The following is a 15,561-nucleotide window of genomic DNA, read 5'->3' as shown; positions in this document are numbered from 1 at the left end:
AGCAGAAAACCAGTAAGTCCACTCTAATCCATACTCAATTCGTCCATCCTGTGGATCCTGGGATGGTTATGTCCAGTCCCCCCCTACATCAAGACGGGGGTTAGATTCCACAAGGATGATGGATGCAATTCTCCTGCTTGCAGCAGTACGCACTCTTGGCTCCCTGGTGTGTGGTTGACCTTCTTCACCTCCCTGTCAGCTGACCAGGGTAAGTCCAACAAACCAGAGGGTAGGAGCTACAAGTCTGCTGAGGCCCAGGGCCTGGCTGTCACATGGACAGTCCAGAGATTTGGGTCTCCTGAGTATACGCCAACTCAAATGCCAACTACAGGTCTGGTAAAAGTAATAGAAGAGGCATGTGTAGAAAGGTCATATCTTAGTCCAACTCCATCACACTCAGGAACACAAACTCCAAAGTAGGGCCAGCTGACATGGCCCTGAACTCCAGAACCATCTGCCATGACCATAGAACCTGTGGGTCTCTACAGCCCTCAGGAGACCCAGCACCTGGGTTTCCATCTACCTTAGCTGTCTCTGGTATTCTGTTGAGGCATGTATAAGCATCACCCCTCTGATGACCTCCCAACTCTTTTTTGGAGACTCATACCATATAAACTCACCTGTCCTTTCCATTTCCCCCTTTTATCCAAAGTCAAAAAGCAGTTTTTAACATCTGATAATACATGTGGCTGAGATATTCTGCTGGTCTGAGTTGATCCCTTTATTCAAGGTCTTTTTCTAGTTACATCATCAGCTGGTGCTTGGGAGTAATCCCTGGGCACCAGGGAAGCTCAACTCCGGGAGTCATGTACCATGCTGGCGGGAAGGCAATGCATCTACATGCTGAGTTTGGCTTAGAGAGTGGCCACATTTGAGCAACATGGAGGCTCTCAGGAGGTAACACTTAGGCACCCCACAGCTATAGGCCTAGTTCATATTTCAGGCACACAGGCTCATAATCAGAGCCATCAGTATCAAGGGCTCATCATTGGAACATCCATCTTTGTCGGTCTTTGCCATTGCACTTGGGGGATTGTTGCTGTTCCATTGAGGAATGTGATAGAGCTCCCCTGGCCAGGAATTCAGCACTCTCTCAGCTGTCATTTCCAACTGAAACCACTATGAAAATATCCAAACCTTTCTATGTACCCTTTATACATGCCATGGAGAACTCCCTCCCAACCATGAGCCCCCACCAATAACACTCCACACAAGTGCTCTTCCCCTGCCACAGTTGAACCTCCCCGTAGTCCAAAACTTCTTCAAAAAGGAAGCCCAATATATTGCCAAGTTCCATTAATAGTAAAATGGAATATAGTAATGGTTTTAAAGGTTAAATATAGAATAAATAGTAATTTAGAAAAAGTAAATAAAGGAAAAATAAATTGGTGTATCAAAAAATGAAAAAATGAAAAAGCTGTTTTTGACATTTTGCCTTTCATCACTGCTATAGGTGTTGCCCTATATGCACAGTGGCAAGGCAATTTCTTCCATTTCTTCCTCAGTGTCTACGTCTCTTCTTTTTTTTTCTCTAATTATTAAGTTTGTCTTCACATAAGTTTTAGATCACAGTAATTCACGTCTACAATATATGGTACTCCCACATATCCAACATCAAACTTTTGTCCCTTCCCCAGCAATGGTCTTTTTACATGTTCATATTATATTTGCTGCAACCGATGTACAGATATTAACACAATAGCTTTCAAACGTGGTTCCATTTGGGTTTACATTATGGTTTATATTTTAGAGTATACAATTTTCTAAATTTTTAGTTATCTTCTGTTTTACATTATGGTTTGCATTTTAGCCTATAGACTTTTATACATTTTTGGTGTAGTTTAACATGTATTATATCCATCATTTCCTGATCTTGTGGAACACTTCCATTGCCCCACAGTTACACTGGTTTCATGTATTCAACACCTCTTTCCCCCTCACTTCAAGGCCCACCATGACAATCAATCTTCATTAGTTGAAGGACCATATTCAGAGATACTTGCAACAATGTTGAGGACTTGACATACTTGACTGCCCTAACCCATCTGGAGCCACCAATTCTCTTGAGTGTTAATGTAACATTTTTTTTTGTGATCAATGTATCTTTTAAAGAAAGTTTAATTAAAACAAAATAAAATAAAATAAAGAAGATGGTGTAGAATGGGAGCAAGATGGTGGCTAAGTAAGGAGTTCCAAGAGTCAGCTCATCCTACAGGCTGTTAGTAATCCCCCAGAGTTATGTAAAGCACCTATTTGGGGGCCCATGAGACCATAAGAACACCCTGCAACATCGTCAAAAGAATGGCAGGAGGTAAATACCCATCTGCATTGAAGTTGTGTGAATAGAGCACTCCACGCCATGGACAACAGTTCCCAATTCCACTGGTGGCGCAAGCTGCCTTGAGAGTTATTCTGTGTCTGTAGGTGGAAGCTCCATTTCTCAAAAATGGGGAAGGAAGAGATGGTTGGCCACTGATTTCAGTTACTGACTAGTAAATTTGGCTGGCTAAAGTACAATCCTAAGAATAGTTAAAGTTTGAAATTGTCCAAGTCAGAAAGAGGCCAGTGGCCATATTTTAACTCTACTCATGGCTTGAGGGGAAGTGGGACTGATTGAAAATCACAGTCAAGGCAGGGCCTGGCTTCTTTCCACCCAGAATGGATTGCAGTCCTAACCTAGGCTCCAACTCCACCTCCAGCAGGAAAACTGAAGGGACATACACCAGGCTCTTGAGGCAACTGCAAGCACTTTCAGCAGACTGAATAGTCAAGACACCTGGGGCTCCATTCCCATCTCAATAGGATACAAGAGGAGCTGTTTTTCCTTGGTCTTTCTGGGCAACTGCAGGCAATTCTGGCTCACATAAACTGGTTTGTTGAGGGCCATCAATTCCATCTCCACCCCTCCACCCCCATAGGAGAGGAGAAGCTGGTGTTTCTCTAGCTCTTTTGGGGAACAGCAGGTGCTTTCAGCCCCCATTGACTGGATACTTGGACATCTGTAGATCCATCACTGCTCCCCAATAGAATAGAAGGAGGCCGGTGTTTCCTCAGCTTTTCCAGGCAATGGTAGGCACTTTCAGCACACAGAGACAGGACTGTTGGTCAGCTGTGGCTCCAATTGCACTGCTCATTAGGAAAGGAGGGGACTGGTGTTTCCTCAGCCTCTCTCAGAAACAGCAGGTACTTTTGGCCTAGAGGGACTGAACTTTTGGGCATCGGTGGTTTCATTCCCACCTCCTAGAGGGCAGAAGGGACAGGGCCCCCTTGGTCTTTCAGGGCAACTGCAGGTGCATCTGGCCCACAAAGATTAGATTATTGGGCACTCCAGAGGGTCCATACTTACCCTTGGCAAGGGAGGAGGGGGGCTGGTGCTATGTCAGTGTACCTGGGCAATTGAAATCATTTTGGACCTGCAAGGCAGAGATTGCTGCCCACACCTGCAGCTCCATGTCTGCCCCAGGCAGGGGAGAAAGGGCATGAAGCTTCACCAGTATCTGGGGGCAACTACAGACAGTCTTGGCCTGCACAACATGGATTATTACACGTGGCTATGACTCTGTCCCTACCCCTGGCAGAGGAGAAAGGTGGGAGAAGTTTCATCAGTTCCTAGCACAATGTTGGTAGCTTCAACCTCCACAGCTTACAGTGCCAACTACATCCTCAGCTCCTACTACACAATCAACAAGGGAGAAAGGGCAAAAAAGCCCTAAACTAAAGAGAGAAACTTCACCCAGAATAAATACATCTAGTAAGTCAGATGTCAAGACACCAACAAAATATTATAATCCTTACCAAGAAACAGGAAGATATGGCCCAGTCAAAGGAATACGATAAGCCTCTAGATGACATAAAGGAGTTGAGATAAATAATGACAGATGTTAAAACAAATCTCCTTAATGAATTCAATGAGATGACTAAAGAAATTAAGGATGTTAAGAAGACACTGGGTGAGCACAAAGAAGAATTTTAAAACATACAAAGAAAAATAGCAGATCTTATGGGAATGAAAGTCACAATAAATGAAATTCAAATAGACTGGGGGAAAGATTGTGGGAAGATGGTGACGAACTGACAGGCAGAGCTGAAGCTCTCAATAAAACAGTGGAGAAGAAGTCAAAAGCTGTCCAAGGAACCAGCTTTGGGCGTCAGCAGAACCAGAAACTGCCACACAACCCCAAGAAGGGTGAGGGACAGAGAGATGAAGAAGCCAAAAAGACAAACAAGCCCCCATGACAGTCGGGAAATGCTCCCCTTCCCCACCCCCAAGATATTAAGCTGGGGTAAAACCCGTGGCTCACTGTGGCTGACTAAAAGGGAAACAGACATCTTCCTCCATGTCAGCTGTTTCAAGGAAAAAGAAAGGAGAGGTTGGGGTGCTTTTCTTCAGTGAATTTTGCCAGCAGAGCCCGCTTTGAATCTCTGACCTGCAGATTCTAACACAGGAACACAGGTTAGCCCATAGTGTGGAAAGGGGTGATGGCTAGCATCACCTAGCCAGTCTGGAAACTGAATGGACAAAACTGTTTGTGCTCTCTGTATCTAACCCCTAGGAGAAAATCTGTGGTCCACTAGTGAGTCCCTCACCTGATTCTTAAAGCCAATTTTTAAACTGGGCAATTTTAGAGACTGAGATTAAGTTGAACCAAATATCAAAGAAGTGATGTGTGTGTGTGTGGGGGGAGGAACAATAGGCAAGAGAGACAAATTAGCCATCACAGTAAATACACCAACATATTCAGATGCCTAGACATCAGCAAAAATCACAAGTCATACCAGGAAACAGGAAGAGATGGCCCAGCCAAAAGAACAAACCAAATATCTTAAAGAAATACAGGATTAATACAAATAATCAGTGATAATCACAAAATTCTCCTAAATCATTTCAAACAGTTTAAAGAAAATATGACTAAAGAAATATAGGCTATTAAGAAGACACTGTGAGAGCATAAAGAACAATTTGAAAGCCTGCAGAGAAAAGAAACAGAAATTATGGTAATGAAAGATATGATGGATGAGATTGAAAATACATTAGAAGCAAATAAGAGCATGTTTGAATTGCCTGAAGACAAAATTAATGGTTTTGAAGAAAGAACATCTGAACTGGAAAAAACAGGAGAATGGAAAGAGAAGAGAATGGAAAAAATGGAACAGAGTCTCAGGGAATTGAATGACAATGCAAAATGTACAAATACTCCATTACTGGTGTCTCAGAAGAAGAGGAGAATGGAAAGGGAGAGAAAGAATTTTTGATGAAATAATGACTAAGAACTTCCCAATCCTTATGAAGGACATAAATATCAATATCCAAGAAGGACAATGCACCCCAAACAGAATAAATCAGAATAGACTTACCGGTGACAACTACTATTCAGAATGACAAATATCAGAGATAAAGAGAGGATTCTGAAGGCAGAGAAAAACACAGCATCACATAAAAGGGAAACTCGATAAAATTAAGTGCTGACCTCTCATTGGAAACAAAGAAGGAGAGAAGAAAGTGGTATGATGTATTTAAGGTACTGCAAGAGGAAAACTGCCAGCCAAGAATTTTGTATCTGGCAAAGTTGTCCTTCAAAAATGAAGGTGAGTTCAGAGTCTTCACAGACAAACAAACACTTATAGAATGTGCTACCAAAGGACCAGATTTTCAAGAGATAATAAAGGGGGTGCTGCGGCCTGAAAGGAAAAAAAAAAAAAAAAAACAAGGGTGAGAGATTTGGAGAAGAGTTTAGAAATGAAGATTCTTAGGAAGGGTAAACTAAAAGACAAGAACACAGACAATAGAACAATATGAAAACAGAGAGCTGAAGGACAAAATGGGTGAAGCAATTCTAAGTTTTCAAGTAGCCCTTCACATCTGTCCAACATACCCTGAAATATGGAAAGGAGACCTTTCTTGGGCAAGAACATTCCAGGAACAGTGAAAGTGGCACAGAGGATTAAAAAGAGTGAATCATCAGAAGAATTAACGGATTTCTCACCAAGTCAGTTCCTGACTGATTTTGAAAGTGATGAGATTGTTGCGGTTTGTGCAGCTATTGCTGAGAAACAGAAGACAGCTTCAATAAATAAAACAATGGTTATTGTGTCTGCTTCTGGGACTGTAGAGGTTGTAACTGAGAAGGAAGATGGTGCTTCAACACCAGAAGGCTCTGTTTTTATCAAAGCCCAATGAAAGAAAATGCATAGCATGAATTATTTGAATCTGTCTTTTTTTATTATCATTTAAGGTTTTAGACATAGGGACATTTATTCTGGAGAAACAGGGCAAAACTCCTGTTTGTAAGATAAGTTTTTCAAATGAAGGATATAAATCTAACTGGTAGCATTATTGCATAGTATTTGGACTATGCTTTGATAAGTTATGGTTTATACTTAAGATAAGAATTCTGAGCAAAATGTTTATGATGTATAAATTTTATTTAATCCAAATATATGGATGGAAACATTTTAAAAACACCACTTGAAAAGGAAATTCTTGAATAGTAAGTAACTTGGTCAGTGCTATTAATATGTTGACTCATTGACTTTTATTTTACGATAAAGGATAGAAGTGATTGCTTTCTGTCCTAGAAATTTACTGCTGTTAGTATTCACTCTGTTTTCTTTGCTTCTGTAGAGTAAGTTTGTCACAAGGCTTAAATATTTTTAGTATTCATTTTGATTCAAAGTTGAGGTTTTGTTGTATGTGGGATCTTTGAAAGTTCGGCCAAAAATGCATACAAGTGTGAACATTCTGAAGTTTCTCTTAATTCTGATTTGTGCATATGTTTTTGGCTTTAAAGAAAATTATAACAAGGGCAATTGCCTCCTTCGGTAATTGTTAGATGTGTGAAGTACTGATAAATGTCACAATGCTGGTTTTATTTTTTAGATTATTACTGTAGGGAGGTTAGTCCTTACAACAAGTGAGTAATTTTTTTCAAATGTGCATTTATTAATGAGTGGATTTTACAGACACACTGTAATAAATTGTACTGCTACTTTTGAAAAATAGGGAATGATGTGGGAGAGGGAGGGGGATACATGAGAATTCCATATACATTCAATATAACTTTTCTGTAATATAAACCTCTTGAAAATAAAGTTTATTACATTAAAAAATACACTGGAGGCTTATAACAGCAGATTTGAGGAGGCAGGAAAAAGGATAGGTGAGCTTAAAGACACAGCCTCAGAAAACAAACATAAGGAGAACAGATGAAGAAAAGAATGGAAAAAACTGAACAGAGTCTCAGGGAACTGAATGAAGGCAAAAATCATGCAAATATATGTGTCATGGGTGCCCATTAGGAGAAGAGAAGGGAAATGGGGCAGAAGGAATATTTGAAGAAATAATGGTAGAAAATTTCCCAACCCTGTTGAAGGACATGAATATCTATGTCCAAGAAGAAAAACACATTCCCATCCAAATAAACCTGAATAGACCAACTCTGAGGCAATATACTTGTCAGAATGCCAAATGCCAAAGACAAACAGAGAATTCTGAGAGTAGCAAAATAAAAGCAATGCATAACAGACAAGGGATACCCAATAAGATTAAGTGCCAATTTCTCATCAGAAACCATGGAGACAAGAAGGCAGTGGTATGATATATTTAAGATGCAGCAAGAGAAAAAATGCCAGCCAAGAACCTTATATCCAGCAGGATTGTCTTTCAAAAAATCTTAAATGTATATGAATTTAACCAGGGCGCCCCAATTTACATATGGCAAACAATGGCAAACACTAAGGGGAGAAATAGACATGTCTACAATAATAGTTGGAGACTTCAATAACACTCTCAGCATTGGATAGAAGATCTGGGCACAGGATTAATAGACAGACAGAGAGATTGAATAATATGATAAATGGTTTAAACTTAATAGACATATACAGAACAGTGCACCCCAATAGAGCAGGAGATACATTCTTTTTAAGTGCTCATGGATATTTCTCCAGGATAGATCATATGTTGGGTCACAAAACAGATCTCAATAAATTCAATAAGATCAAAATTATGTGAAGCACTTTCTTTGACCACAATGTAATAAAGTTGGAAATCAAGAACAGGCAGAAAAAATGGAAAATTTGCAAATATATGGAGATTAAACAACATACTCTTAAATAATCAGTGGGTCAAAGAAGAAATTGCGAAAGAAATCAATAAATATCTCAAGATGAATGAAAATGAGAACACAACATATCAGAATCTAGGGGATGCATAAAAGGGAGTGCTAAGAGCAAAATATATAACCGTCAATGCCTACATTAAAAAAGAAGAGAGGACTAAAATCAATGACCTAACTACACAGCTGGAGGAACAAGAAAAAGAACAGTGACTCTATTCCCAACGGAAGTTGAAGGAATGAAATAAAGATCAGAGCAGCAATAAAATTTTTTTAAAAATGAGAACAAAAATAAAAGAGAGAGAATTAACAAAACCAAACGTTGGTTTGTCAAGATTAAAATCAACAAATCCGTAGCTAGACTTAGAGAGATAGAAAAAGAGAAGATCAAAATAAATAAAATAAAAATTGAAAATGGGGATATTACTACTTACCCCATAGAACTAAAAGAGACCAGAAGAGTATATTATGGACAACTATATGCCAACAGCCGAGAAGATGTAGACAAATTGGAAAAATTCTTAGGAATGTATGAACAACCTACACTGACCCTAGAAGAAATAGTAATTTGAACATGATGCTTCTCCAAAGAAGAAATACAAATGGCTAAAAAGCACATGAAAAGATGCTCAACTTCATTAACTGTTAGGGAAATGCAAATCAAAACTACAATGAGATACCATCTTACACACATTAGACCGGCAGCTATTAAAAAAAACAGAGGTCTACAAATGTTGGAGAGGATGTGGAGAAATGGGAACCCTCATCCACTGCTGGTGGGAATGTAGAAGGATCCAGCCATTGTGGAGGACAGTTTAGTGGTTCCTCAAAAAAAATAGCTATAGATTTGCCATATGACCCAGGATTCCACTGCTGGGTATATACCCAGAAGAATTGAAAACAAGAACATGAACCAATATATGCACATCAATGCTCATAGCAGCATTATTCACTATTACCAAAACTTGGAATCAACCCAAATGTCCATCAACAGATGAATGTATAAACAAAATGTAAGCTGTAAGAAGGAATACTGTACTAACACATTGGATAACATGGATGAATCTTGAGGACCTTATGTTGAGCAAAGTAAGCAAGGCATTGGATGACAAATACTACATGACCTCTCTGATAAGAATTAAGCAAATCAAGCTGTCTCAGAGAGCTAGAGATTGGAAGATAGGCTTATAGGAAATGGGGGGGAGAGAGGAAGGAAGAGATTCAATGCTCACACAGGTGAAATCTATGATAAAGTGGAGGTAAGTAGTTGTGCAGTGAAGGGAGAAGATGGGGGCATAGAAATAATATTGGGTTGGGCTTTGCGGCTTAAGGGGTTAGGGTTGGAAGGATGGGTCAGATGTTTCATGAAGTTGGGGGGACGGTTGGGAGGAGCAGGTGAGCACAGGAGATTGCTGGGTATGTGGTTGAAACTACAATGTTGAGAAAACTCTTTAGAAAATATAATAAGGAAGGGTTACTGTTTCAGGTGTTTGATGGGGGGCATCTGGCACAGGGTGCACATGGGGCAGACTTCCAGGGATTGTGTGAGTGCTCATCAAGTCATAGTGTGTTGTATCAGTTGGGTGGAGACCCATACAATAAGTGGGAAGGTATTATACCCCCATTTTGGGAAGTTCTGATATTCTCAAACAGAGGGGAGAGTGTCTTTTAAGAGCATTGGTGGCTCCCAATCAAGGATGGCAGACTAGTTTGTTAAGCCCTCAGCATTGTTGCAAGTATCTAGCAATCTTGTCCTTCAAGCACTGAAGCATTGTTGTCACTGTGGGCCCTGAGGGGAAGGGGTAAAAGGAATAGAATAGTTGGAAGAGGGGGTAACTTGGAGGCAGCAGAGGTGCTCTACAGGATCCTGCAATAATGGATACAGGCCATGTTAAACTTCACCAAAAAATTATAAAGTGTATAATAAAAAATGTAAACCATAACATAAACCATAATGGAAGCAAAATTTATAAAAGTGTACAGTCTAAAATGTAAACCATAATGTAAACCATAATTGATTCATGGTCGGTAGCTATGTTTCAATATCTGTTCATCAGGTGCAGCAAATGTAACATTCATATGTAAAAAGATCATTGATGGGGGGTGGAAGAGGGTTTGATGTTGGGTATATGGGAGTCCCCTATATTCTACATGTGACTTTACTGTGACCTAAAACTTTTTGGAAGACTTTAAAAAATAAAAAAGAATGTAGACACTGAGGAAGAAAAGGAAGAGATTGCTTTGCCACTGAACATACGGGGCAACACCTATGACAGTGATGAAAGACAAAACATAAAAATAAAAAATTATTATGATATTTTTCATTTTTTAATACCCCAATTTATTTTTTACTTTATTTTAGTTTTTCTGAATTATTATGTATTCTATTTCTAATCTTTAAACCTATCATTACTATTTCATTTTCCTATCAATTGAATTTGGCAATATATTAGACTTCATTTTTGAAGAAGTTTTGGATCACAGAGGGGTTCAACTATGGCAGGGGAGGAGCATTGATGGGGGGTGTCATTTATGGGGTATGCATGGATGGGAGGGAGTTCTCCAGGGCATGCATATAGAGATGTGTTTGGATGTTCATTGGGTATTGACATAATGGGTAGTGTTGCACATGAACACTGAGGGAGTGCTGAGTTCCCATTCCAGGAAACTCTGTTGCACTCCCCAATGGAGGAGCAACAATTCTCCAAGTGAAAGGGCAAAGACCAGTGAAGAAGGATGGTCCGATGATGGGCCCATGATACTGATGACTATGCTTAGGAGTCTGTGTGCTAGAAATTTCAACTAGGCCTAGAGCTGCAGTGTGCCTCAGGGTTACCTCCTGAGAGTCTCCATGTTGCTCAAATGTGCTCACTCTCTAAGCCAAGCTCAGCATGTAAATGCATTACCTTCCCCCCAGAATGAGACATAACTCCCGGGGATGAGCCTCCCTGGTGCCAAGGAAATTCTACCAAGCACCAGCTGGTGATGCAACTAGAAAAAGACATTGAATAAAATGGGTAAATGATAAAGACAAATGAATTTATATGGCTAAGAGATTTCAAAGTGAGTCAGAAGGTCATCAGAGGGGTGCACTTATGCACATCTCAGCAGAATTTCAGAGATAGCCAAAATAGATACAGCCCCAAATAGTGGTGATCCTGAGGGGTTAGGGAGACACCCAGGTCCTATGGTCATGACAGATGGTTCTGGAGTTCAGTGCCTTGCCAGTGGGCCCTACTTTGGAATTTGTGCTCCTGAGTGTGATGGAGTTGCACTCAAATGTGACATCTCTACACATGCCTCTTCTGTCACTTTTCCTGAACCTGTGGTTGGTCTGGTCTTGGTGTATGCTCAGGAGACTTGAATCTCTGGACTGCCTGTGTGCTGGCTGGGTCCCAAGCCTCAGTGGAGCTGCAGCACCTATTTTCCTATTCGTTGGACTTGCCCATGTCAACTTACAGGGAGGTGGAGATGGTCAACCACCACACAAGGGAACTGAGAGATTCTACAACTGCAGAGCAGGAGAATTCCATCCATCAGCCATGTGGGATCTAAGCCCCCACTAGAGTTAGTGGTGGAGTGGGCATTGCCATCCTAAGGTCCTCAGGATGGAGAAATAAAATATGTATTAGGGGAAGCGGACTTGGCCCAGTGGATAGGGCGTCTATCTACCACATGGGAGGTCCACGGTTCAAACCGTGGGCCTCCTTGACCCATGTGGAGCTGGCCCATGCGCAATGCTGATGCGTGCAAAGAGTGCCCTGCCACGCAGGGGTGTCCCCCGCGTAGGGGAGCCCCACACACAAGGAGTGTGCCCCATAAGGAGAGCCACCCAGCGCGAAAGAAAGTGCATCCTGCCCAAGAATGGCACCGCACACACAGAGAGCTGACACAGCAAGATGACACAACAAAAAGAGACACAGATTCCCGTGCTGCTGACAAGAGAAGTGGACAAAGAACACGCAGCAAATGGACACAGAGAACAGACAACTGGGGGAGGGGGGGAAAGGGAGAGAAATAAATAAAATAAATCTTTAAATATATATATATGTATTAGAGTGGACTTACTGGTATTCTACTATAGAATTATTGTGACCTAGCAATGGAAGAAACTGTATCACTGATGTGGAGACAGTGGCCATGGGAGTTGTTGAGGGTGAGGGAAGAAGAGATGTGACATGGAGTCATTTTCAGGACTTGGAGTTGTCCTGAATGATATTGCAGGGACTGATGCAGGTCATCACATATCCTGCCATAACCCGCTGAATGCACTGGGAGAGAGTGTAAAGTACAAAGTTATCTATAATCCATGCTGCGTAGCAGTGCTCCAAAATGTATTCATCCAATGCAATGAATGTGCCACATTGATGAAAGAATTTGGTGACATGGGAGGAATGGGGGGGTTGGAGAGTGGGGGGTATATGGGGCCCTCTTAAATTTTTTAATGTAACATTTTGTATGATCTATGTATCTTTAAAAAATTTTTTAAATCTATTTAAAAAAAAACAAAAACAAATCAATCACAAGTAAAGAGATTAAAACAGTCATCAAACAACTTCCCAAAATGAAAAGCCCAGAACTAGATGGTTTCACAGGTATGTTCTACTAAGCATTAAGTGCTTTAATCCCAATCTTATTCAAGCTCTTCCAAAAAACAGAACAAGAAGGAACACAACCAAATTCATTCTATGAAGCCAATATCACCCTAGTACAAAAGCCAGATAAAGATTACTAGAAAAAAGAAAATTACAGACCCATATCCCTTTTGACTACAGATGCTAAAATCCTCAAAAAAAAAAAAACCTTGCTAATCAAGTCCATCAACACATTAAAAGAATTATTCATCATGATCAAGTTGGTTTTATACCAGGCATGTAAGGGTTGTTCAGCACAAGAAAATCAATCAGGATAATACACCACATTAATAAATCAAAGAAGAAAAATCACATGACCTTATCAATGATGCAGAAAGGCATTTGACAAAATACACCATCCTTTCTTGATACAAATACAAGAGATAAGAATTGAAGTTAACTTTTCAAAATGATAATGATCATATATTAAAAAAACACAGCTAACATTGTACTCAATGGTGAAAGACTGAAAGTTTTCCCAATGAGATCAGGAACAAGTCAAGGAAACCCCCTGTCATCACTTATGTTCAATAGAGTGTTAAAGGTTCTAGCTAGAGCATTCAGGCAAGAAAAAGAAATAAAAGGTGGGAAGTCATCAGAGAGGTAATACTTATGCACCTCTCAGCAGGATTTCATAGACAGCCCAAGTAGATAATACCCCAAATAGTGGGCCTTCTGAGGGCTCTGGAGACACCCAGGTCCTAAGGTCATGGCAGACAATTCCAGAGTTTGGTGCCTTGCCAGTGAGCCCTACTTTGGAGTTTGTGCACCTGAGTGTGACAGAGTTGACTCAGATGTGACTTCTCTACACATTTCTTCTGTCTCTTGTATTTGAATCTATATTTCATGCTGGAGTTGGTAAGTGTATGTCCAAGAGACTTCAGGCCTGAGCCTCAGCAGCGTTGCAACACCTACTCTCCAGCTCATTGGACTCATCCAGAACAACCAACATAGAGGTGAAGATGGACAACTAATACACCAAGGAACTGAGAGAGTGTACAACTGCAAGCAAGAGAGTCCCGTCCATCAGCCATATGGAATTGAAGCTCCCTCTCAATTAGAGGTGGATGTGGCATTATCATCCCAGAATCTTCAGGATTGGGGAGTAAAATATGGACAAGAGTGGACTTACTGGTTTTCTACTGTTCACTTATTGTGATTCTAGCAATGGAAGTAATTATATCATTGATTTGGAGACAGTGGTAACCGGAGGTGCTGAAGTCAAGAAGAGTGAACACAGGTGTAATATGGGGGCATTTTCAGGACTTGGAATTGACCTGAATGACATTGCAATGACAGAAACAGGTCATTATATATCCTGCCATAACCTACAGAACTGAGTGGGAGAAAGTGTAAACTATAATGTAAACTATAAACCATGCTTAGTGGCAATGCTTCAAAATGTGTTTGTCAATTGCAATGAATGTACCACATTCATTAATGAAAGAAGCTATTAATATGGGGAAAAGTGGGAGGCGAGGGGAGTGAGGCATATGGGAATCCCTTATTTTTTTTATGTAATATTTTATGTAATCTAAGTATCCTTTAAAAATAAATAAAAATATATATTTTAGAAAAAGACATCCAAGGAAGTGGATATGGCTCAAGTGATAAGGCCTCTGCCTACCATATAGTAGGACCCAGGTTTGATCCCTGGGTTCTCCTGGTGAAAAAGAAGAAGAGAAAGTGTTATTGCATGGTGAGCCAGTGCCTGCATGGTGCGTGCGGAGAGACAAGTGCCCATGCAGTGAATCAAATGACCACATGATGAGCTGAATGCTCATGTGGGTACCCGTGTGGTGAGTCGAGTGCCTGCATGGTGAGCTGAGTCCCTGCATGAGTGCCAAACCAGTGCCTGCGTGGCAAGTCAATGCCCATGTGGCAAGCTGAGTACCTGCAGAGTGAGTCAGTGCCCGTGCAACTGAGTCACGCAGCAAGATGTTGATGCAACAAAAGAGAGACAAAGGGGAGAGTCAAGGTGAAGCACAGCAGAGACCAAGAACTGAAAGTGGCATAATTGACAGGGAAACTCTCTCCACATCAGAGGTCCCCAGGATCAAACACCGGTGAATCCTAGAGGAGAAAGACAAGAAGAGAAGGCAAAAAGAGAAATAGATACTGAGATCACACAGCGAATGGACACAAATAGCAAAAACAGCAGGGTGGGGGAGGGGAAGGGCATGGGAGGGGGAGAAAAAAAAAATAAATGTTAAAAAAAGGCATCCAAATCAGAAAGAAAGAAGTAAAACATTTGCTATTCACAGATGATATGATCCTATACCCAGAAAGTCCTGAAAAATCCACAAGTAAGCTTCTAGGGCTAATAAACGATATCAGTAGGGTATCAGGATACAAGATCAATAAGCAAAAGTTAGTGGTGTTTCTATACACTAATAATGTACTATCTGAGAAGGAAATCAGGAAAAAACTTCCATTTACAAAAGCAACTAAAAAAATCAAATATTTAGGAATAAGCTTAACCAAGGTTGTAAAGCATTTGTATTCAGAAAACTACAATGCATTGTTAAAAGAGATAAAAAAGACCTAAATAATTGGAAGAACATTCTGTCCTCATGGGTTGGAAGACTAAATATCATTAAGATGTCAATTCTACCCAAATTTATACACAGATTCAATGCAATCCTTATAAATATTCCATCAGCATTTTTTAAAGGAATAGTTTGAAAACACAATTATCAAATTTATATGGAAGGGTAAGGGGCCCTGAATAGACAGAAATATCTTAAAAAGGAAAAGTGAAGTTGGAGGATGCTTACTTCCAGACTTTAGGTCTTATTTCCTAGTTGTAGTAAAAA

The 15,561-nt window shown here is 40.4% G+C and overlaps 1 protein-coding gene across 1 annotated transcript in view; it reads right to left on the bottom strand.

Annotated features, from left to right (window-relative positions):
• Nucleotides 1-15,561, bottom strand: part of CFAP47 (cilia and flagella associated protein 47) — a 477,175-nt gene that overhangs the window by 67,905 nt on the left and 393,709 nt on the right. The window lies entirely within an intron of this gene.

The sequence above is a fragment of the Dasypus novemcinctus genome, chromosome X (genome assembly GCF_030445035.2).
Source record: "Dasypus novemcinctus isolate mDasNov1 chromosome X, mDasNov1.1.hap2, whole genome shotgun sequence".
In the NCBI taxonomy this organism is placed as follows: domain Eukaryota; kingdom Metazoa; phylum Chordata; class Mammalia; order Cingulata; family Dasypodidae; genus Dasypus; species Dasypus novemcinctus.
Note: the sequence above shows the minus strand (reverse complement) of the source record. Positions and strands in the feature narration are given on the sequence as shown.